Source organism: Pteropus vampyrus, unplaced genomic scaffold (assembly GCF_000151845.1).
Source record: "Pteropus vampyrus isolate Shadow unplaced genomic scaffold, Pvam_2.0 Scaffold25, whole genome shotgun sequence".
NCBI lineage: Eukaryota > Metazoa > Chordata > Mammalia > Chiroptera > Pteropodidae > Pteropus > Pteropus vampyrus.
The window spans coordinates 1,329,858-1,337,832 of record NW_011888806.1 but is presented as its reverse complement, the minus strand read 5'-3'; the positions used below and the strand labels follow the sequence as shown (position 1 = coordinate 1,337,832).

Here is a 7,975-nt window from a genome sequence, read left to right as displayed (position 1 = left end):
AAGAGGAATCATACATAGCTAATTATTAAAAAGTCAAATGGTAAACATTTAAAAGTAGAAATTAAATAATGATGATTTTCCAGGTTATTTCCAGGATATTTATTGTATCGCATATACACTACACTCTATATATCTAATTGGAACTTAAATTAGGCACATATAACAAGAAAGAAATTTTACAATGATGTTACAGTTACTTTCTTTAAGACAAGAAGAAGGTTCTCATTGCTGAGGACCACATGGCCAAAATGGCAATAAACGAGCTGATATATTTTCTTCATCATCTATGTGATAATTTACAAACAGACAATGTGGTTGTTCTCTTTCATGTAAACTTCATATTCATGTGAAGTGGGCTAAAAGGTAGTGAAATCTATATCCGCTTTCTGAATAATCTTTCAGCCTTTCAAGGGATCAGTAAACTTTTTCTTAAATGCTAGATAGCCAATATCCTAGGCTTTGTAGGCTACAGGGTCTCTGTTGCATCTAATTGACATTGCTTTTGTTGAAGAAGAAAAAATTCTCAACCCTCTTAGGTTCTTTACTTGGGGCTCTGTAAATTAAGCTGACAAAAGACAGATCAGCAAGAGAAAAGACAAATTTTACTCATGTATGTTTACAAGACAGCTCACAGAAAACATGGCCAAAACAGAGTTAGAATTTAGAGCTTATATACCATCTTAATAGGGAACTAGGTGGAGGAGAAAAGACACTTATGGGAAAATGATTTCCTTTTAGAAAAGATAAATGGGTCTTTAGGAGAGTAGATGAGAGATATGATAGTTTTGTGACAATTTATGTTTAGGCGATTCCTTATCACAATGCTGACTTCTCATCGCTGTTGATAGTCTTTGCTGGCTGTGAAATTCCGGGGATGGTATTTATTACAGTTGAATTCTTTGGGGAGCCTTTGCTTTAGGCAGATAAGGGGAGTTCAGATAAAGCCTTTCTTGTATTTCTTGACTGTCAAATGTCTTCAGCATAAAATAATCCTTATGCCACAGTGGTACATTCTGGAGCTCCATGTAGTTTTATCATGAAATCAGACATAGACAATGTATAAATGATGGGGATGGCTAGTTTCAACAAACTTTATATACAAACATAGACATCAGCTAGGGGCAATGGTTTGCGGGTTCCAACTCTAGACTTTCTCTATAATTTCAGGATCCACATATTATATATAGATAATGCAGTTAAAATTAATTTTGTTAACAAAGAAGGTACCTTACTTATTTCTTGTATTTAGTTCATCAAGAGCCTCCAATGTTGTATTTCTATAGTGTTTATAATGTTATTTTCTAAAGAGTTGAAAATAATAGCATAGAATATTTAGAGAATTAGATAATTGTCTACTTGAAAGAATGTAACTTTGGAAGTAAACATAGTTCAGATTTCTGGCTCTGCCATTTACTAGTATAGGTCCAGGCAAATAATTTCTCCAAGTCTCAGTTTCTTTATTTATAAAAGGGAAAAAAAATATCTATTTCATGGGGTTATTGTGAAAATTAAATGGAAAATACATAAACAGAGCTAGCCCTGTCTCTAGCATGTAGTAACCTCTAAATAACTGTCTAAGTTATTGTTTATAGCTTATTATTTATTTATTATTAAATAAAAGTTTTATTAGACAGACAATGCAGAAATAAACATTTGGGTTCTGCTAATATCTCTGTAATAGATTTGATATCTGCCCTTGAAATATTTAGTTTTAGCTATGATAATTACTACTTAAAAACAACATCTTCTAAATTTTATAACCAGGAACATATCTATATTATTTTGTTCAGAATTCTGAGCAAAAAACTTCTTCTCATGTATCCAATACTGAAAATGAAAATACTGAAATAGTACTGAAGAAATAGGCACAGTAATGTCTCATCATGAAATAGGCACAAGTGGCAATTTGAACACTTACCTTTTGAAAGATGCAGAAGAGTCTAAATCAGTGTCATCATTAGGTCAGGAGCCTGATTCTTGTGTCCTATTTTTCTGGACTTTCTAGTCTTATGCAGGATGATTAGTGACTAAATAAAAATAGTGCATTATATAGATAACAATATAATGAAATAAATTGCTATCAAGCACGGGAAACGCTGATGACATCACAGTCTCAAAGCATCCTCTAAACATCAAAAATGCTTTACTCATCATTACCTCTCACCAAGGAGCACTGACAACACTATGACATCTAGATTTCTTTCAAACCAGTGCATTTTGGACAGGGTTAAGAGTTAGTGAGTGTTTTGGGGTTTTTTTTTGTTTTTTTTCTTTTTTTTCTTTGAATGGTTCACAGCCCCAATAAGGAAGAAAATTAGCCACTATCAGGGATGGATGATTCTTTTCACAGAAGACTTCTTCTGAGTATATTTGAATTGCAAATGTCAAAACCAGAAAGAAAATGAAGGCTAAATAAATAAATAGATAGTGCAAGTTTTTTTAAGAGCAGCAATAATTCATTATCAAGCAATTAGCTTTGCAATAAGCTCCTATTTCTCAGTTTAGAATATTTCAGTCAATATCGGAAATATAATTATGATAAAGGTTGAAGACAGTGCAGTACTCAAATGTTAACCATTTACAAACAATTCTTTTTTTAATGACAGACAGGAGAGCATCTAATTACACTCAGCATTGCAAGAAAGGCTGACTATTTGCCAAACAGCACTCCATTTGATTGCCTTTAAAGTGCAGCCCTGGGTTGTCAAAGGGGAAATATGATTTTTGGCTCTAGGCAATTAACTTTCTTCTGTTCCTTTCTGAGGCCTTAATGAAGGCCTTTTGAAGTCTTCATTACCAATGGGTATTTGCCAAGGCCAAGAAAATAATACAGAGCCCCAAGTCCTACAAATAACAGTTTCCTTTATCATTCTTCTGTAAAATCTTTGAAATAACTAATGATGGCCTGAAAGGTGAAAAGGGCAAGACTCACTGACTAAAATGATGCAAGTCGTCCAGAGGGACTGGGAGAGGACAGCTGAAGAAAAGAAAGTAATACTGAACTGAAGGAGGATAGAGACATATTATTTGAAATCTAGATTCTTTTCAACAAAGGCTCATTCTTCAAAGCTCTGTGAAAAAGTGTAAAGTGAAAAAAATGAAAGCACAAGAAGTAAAGATAACCAAAAAAAAGGCATATTTAAAAAAAAACATACATGATCATAGGAATTCATAGTTGACTGAATTGGGCCCATATTTGTAGCATTTGCCTTGAAATAGGAATAAGAAATAGGAACGACCTATAATTGTTAAAAATCAAGACAGAGTTACAGAGTTGGTCTGCTCTATTTGTCTCAGAAATTACTATATTTCTAGCACTTCTTTTTCTTTTACGAGTCTAGCATTTATAGAACCTCTTCGAAGAGAACTAAAAAGTATAGCCTTTCACAGACTCTTGATAAGGTGTCTGAATCCTGTGCCATTGTGCCATGGATTTCCTCAAGCTCCTTCCTTTATTAAGGGCAGGGAGAGACCTTTGAATTACTGATTTTCCTTTGTTAAGAATTCTTTGCCCAGTTCCTACAGTGTCCTTTTTGAGACCAGTTTTCTTAGAGCTCTCTAATTTTGACACATTTGGGAGGTCTCATATTCTTACATATTTTTCAGAATTTTCAGAAAAGAAGAGAACAAGATTAATTGAGCATGCACTGTGTGCCATATTATCATTTTCTCACTTTTACTTCTCAGCATTTGTGAGGATGAAGGGATAATTTTAGTTAGTTCCTTCTATGCTTCGATTTCTAGTAGTTTAGACTTGGTTTACATAAACCATTTCATAAAACTACTCTCCTAAAAACGACTTTAACAGTAGGTGCAAATATTCTTCCAGCAAACTCACTAGGTGAAATCTAAATGTTAGAATAATGGAAACATCTGCTTTCTCTATTACATTGCTCTATAGCTTATCTTATTTGTAGTATATTCAAACTAAGTCTCTTATAACTTGCTCAAGATTTGCTTCTCTTCTCAACACACATTCTGCAGTCTCTCCCACTTACAATTGTTAAAAATGATGACAACAGGCCTAATATGAAGTCACTTATGCTAAGTCCCATGTCACCAAACCAAGCTTTAGTAACAGTTTTGGCCCTCCTACAAATGGAATCTTAAAGTGATCAGTCAGGAATCACCTTATCAGCACTAATCAGAGAGCGGAGGAAACTGCCTGGTGGAGGAACGTAACCTTGCAATAACCAACCCACTCTATTACTAGTATAACTTCCTTGTTCCCACTCCCTTCTATCTATTTTGTACAGCTCCTTGAAGCTCCTTTCTATCTGCTAGATTGAATGCTGCCCAAATCGATTTTTGCGCAAATAAACTCTTAAAATGTTTAATATGCCTCAGTTTATCTTTTAGCATAACAAATCTCCTTTGATTTTACATTCTCTTCTAGCCAGCATCTGATCTCCCTTTCCTCTAAAAGCCTATAAAAGATAGAGTGTTAAACATTCACTGTCTCTAATGCTTCACCTACCATTTAATTAGCTCATTGAAATCTGACTTCTGTACTTCACTAGCACAGTGATTAAAGTAACTGCAACTCCCAGTTACTAAATCTCGTGGGAAGTTTTCATTCTTTACCTCAGTTGGCCTCTCTGCAACTCTGTAACTATTCCTTCTCTCCTGGATTCCGAGTTCCACTCTCTCCCATTTTTAATATCTTGGTGGCACTTCCATCTTAGTCTTCTCTTCTTTCTGCATTAATAACTTGCATTTTGATGTTTCCTAAAATCAATCCTTGACTCTTTGCTCTCCTTATTTTGACCTCTTCCTGGCATCTCTTAAGATCTGTAATGGCATTGATATCTATGGTTGAAGACAGGCTTCAGTTGGGGCTGCAGACGTAAGTTTTAAATGTGAATTACAGACCCAAGAACTCTCTTCTTGGACTTTCTGTTCTTCCTACTCACTCCTTAAAAAAATCATTATATATTATATATAATTATATATTTTTATATTATATATATTATTATATTATATATTATATATATTTTATCTATAACATATATTTTATATATTTTTAAAATAATATATTTAATATATATATACATATATTTTATCCACAAGCCTGATTAATGGCACCATCATCACCCATGAGCTGGTTTAGTAATGGTTGAAAGCTTAGAGACAGTGATGACATGTGTCGGTTTGTATTTTTATCTGGTTTATTCATGAAGCCACATAGGACATGCAAAGGATACTTGGTAGACATGATAGACATAGTTCCTTCTTTCTTCTCTTTTCTTGTGAGGAAGGGTGCTCAAATATGGTCTTTTTGACCACCCACAGAGAAAGAGACATCTTGCGGTTTAGAGAAAAGAGAACTCTGAACTTTCAGGGTTCTGAAACACATTAACATATAAGGCTACTGAACCACCTAGGCTTTCTGGCCTTGACATTCCTGCTGTGCCAGAATGTGAGCCATCTTCTTTAATCTATGCCTCTGATAGCAGGTCCTAGGAATGTTTCATTTATGGCCTCTTAGGAGATAATTATGGACAAGCCTAATCACAGCCCACCGCAGTTACCCAAATCAGAAAATTCGAAGTTATCCTTGCTTTCTCCTCTCCCTCACTTCCTTTCTTGCCACTTCTATTCATTATATATCTCTTATCTATTCATTCCTCTCCGTTCCCAGTGTCATTGTTGCTATTATCTCTCAGATGAGATAGTTTAAAATCTCCAACCTGGTCTCTAATCTCAGACCTTGTCTTCTCTCCAGCCCATTCTCAATTCTACTGTCAGCTTTACCATCCTAAAACATGAATATGATACTGCCTCACTCCTCAAAAATCCCTCAAGGACTCCTCGCTACCTTAAGGATAAACTCCAACCTTTACAACACATCAACAGATCTGGCAGAAGCCGGGTCCTACTGAGCTCAGAAATCTTTATTGTTTGCTTTTCTTCTCCTCCTCCAAAGGATTTCCAGTTCCTCGTGCATGTACTCTTTCCTTAAGCCTCCACATCTACGAGTGTGGAATGCTGTCCTTTTCAATCCCGCTTTCACCTCTCCTCTCCACCACAATGTTTGCTTGTCTGAAAAAATTCAGTTCAGGTCTAGCTGCATATTCCATCTGCTAATCTTGTATTTCATTTTCAGAACACATTCAGATTCTCAATACTTCTGACACTAGTTTAAGTCACTATGACCTTTCAAATAGATTACCGCAATCTCCATCTAACTAGTGTGTTGACTTCTACCTTTGCTCATCCCATGGTAAATTCCCCAATTAGCAGCCAGAAGGACACTTGAAATCCTACATCATATCATATTATTTCCTTGCTTACAACCTATCCACAGGCTAACTCAGAAAAAAAGAAAAACTTTCACAATGGCCTTCGTAGCCTACGTGATCTAGTCTTTAATCACCTCTCTAATATCATGTCATATATTTCTCCTCTCTCTTATTAGATAGGCAATGTTGGCTCCTTTGTTATTCCAACAATACATTTCTACCTTATTAGGTGTTTCCTTCAACTAATCACTCACAGATTAGACATATTATACATATATACGCATGTACGTAAATATGTATAAATCCGATGTATACATATATGTACACATATATAGCCATACAGATCCATGTATATAGCTCATTCCTTTATTCCATTTAAATGCTACATTATGAAAGACACATCATCTGACAACCCCAACTAAAAGAACAACCCAACGCCAATATTCTTCATCTTCTTCTCCTATTTTATTTTTTCCCTTCAGCAATGTGTCCTATATTTTGTTTTTTCTGCCCTACTTCAATAGAAGGTAATTTCCAGGAGAAGAGGCCTTCATTGTATTCTTCACCATTATATCCCTGAAATAGATGAATAGATGAATTTATTATCTTTTATTTCCTCCAGTCACTATAGATTCCAAGAGCATCACCACTTTTTTTTTATGATTCTAAAGGCAGTTTGCTCCTAATTTTGACATATTTGGAAACAAAGGGCATTACATTCCATAAATTACTACTACTGAGTAACTTGTAAACACATGTTCATTTATTTGTTTGTTCCCTTCAAGGAGCTTACATTTCAGGTGGATGCCATGTTGGGAGACAAGGTTATATGGTACCTTACAAAGCAGAAGCAATGCTTAAATATCCCATTTACTTTTATTCTCTTGCCTAAACCAATTCCATTTTAGAGATAACCCTGACTAACAAAAATATAATTTAAACATACTAGGTGTATTAGTTTCCTAGCACTACCCTAAAAACCATAAAATGGGTGGCTTAAAAACAACAGAAATTTATTCTCTCACAGTTCTGGGGGTTACTAGTTCAAATCAAGTTGTTGATGATTCTGTGATCCCACCACAGCTTCTAGGGAAGAATCTTTCCTTCTCCTGCAGCTTGTGGTAGCCCCACGTTTCCTTGGCTTACAGCAGCATAACTTTAGTCTTTGCCTCTGTCTTCATGGTCACCTTCCTTCTGTGTCTGTCTTTCTTCTTCTTATAAGGATGTTAGTCATATTGGATTAAGGGCCCACTTTAGTCCAGCATAATCTCGCTTTAACTAGTTATATTTGTAACAACCCTATTTCATCATAAGGTCACAATTTGAGGGACTGGGAGCCAAAACATCAACATATTATTTGGGAGTGTGGGGGGACACAATTCCACCTATAGCACTAGGGAAACAAAATCTTATACATTTCCTGCCAGGGTGGTTGCTCCTTATTTATTTCATAGACATTTATTCAGCAATTTTTTTGTTAGATACAATGCTAGATTTTAATCAGTAAAAATTAATTAGGCCTAATTCTTACCTGAAAGGAGATATACAAACAAACATGTTTAAATGTGATATTAGCAGTAGAACTAGAGTACCAGGAGGCATAGATTAGTATGTGATTAAGGCTAGCCATTACAAAGGTGATTTTTGAACTTCATATTAATGGAAGTATAAGAGCTAACCATGCAGAAAGATCAGAGGCGGCATTCCAGATACAAGCCCATTCAATACACATA

The 7,975-nt window shown here is 35.1% G+C and overlaps 1 long non-coding RNA gene across 1 annotated transcript; it reads right to left on the bottom strand.

Moving 5' to 3' along the window:
* Nucleotides 1–515: 515 nt before the first annotated feature.
* On the bottom strand, nucleotides 516–4,617 carry LOC111737266. Its single transcript, XR_002779405.1, has 3 exons — nucleotides 4,585–4,617; nucleotides 1,919–2,027; nucleotides 516–553 (listed from the first exon to the last, which is right to left on the bottom strand). It is a non-coding gene; the product is annotated as an uncharacterized LOC111737266 (long non-coding RNA).
* Nucleotides 4,618–7,975: the final 3,358 nt, after the last annotated feature.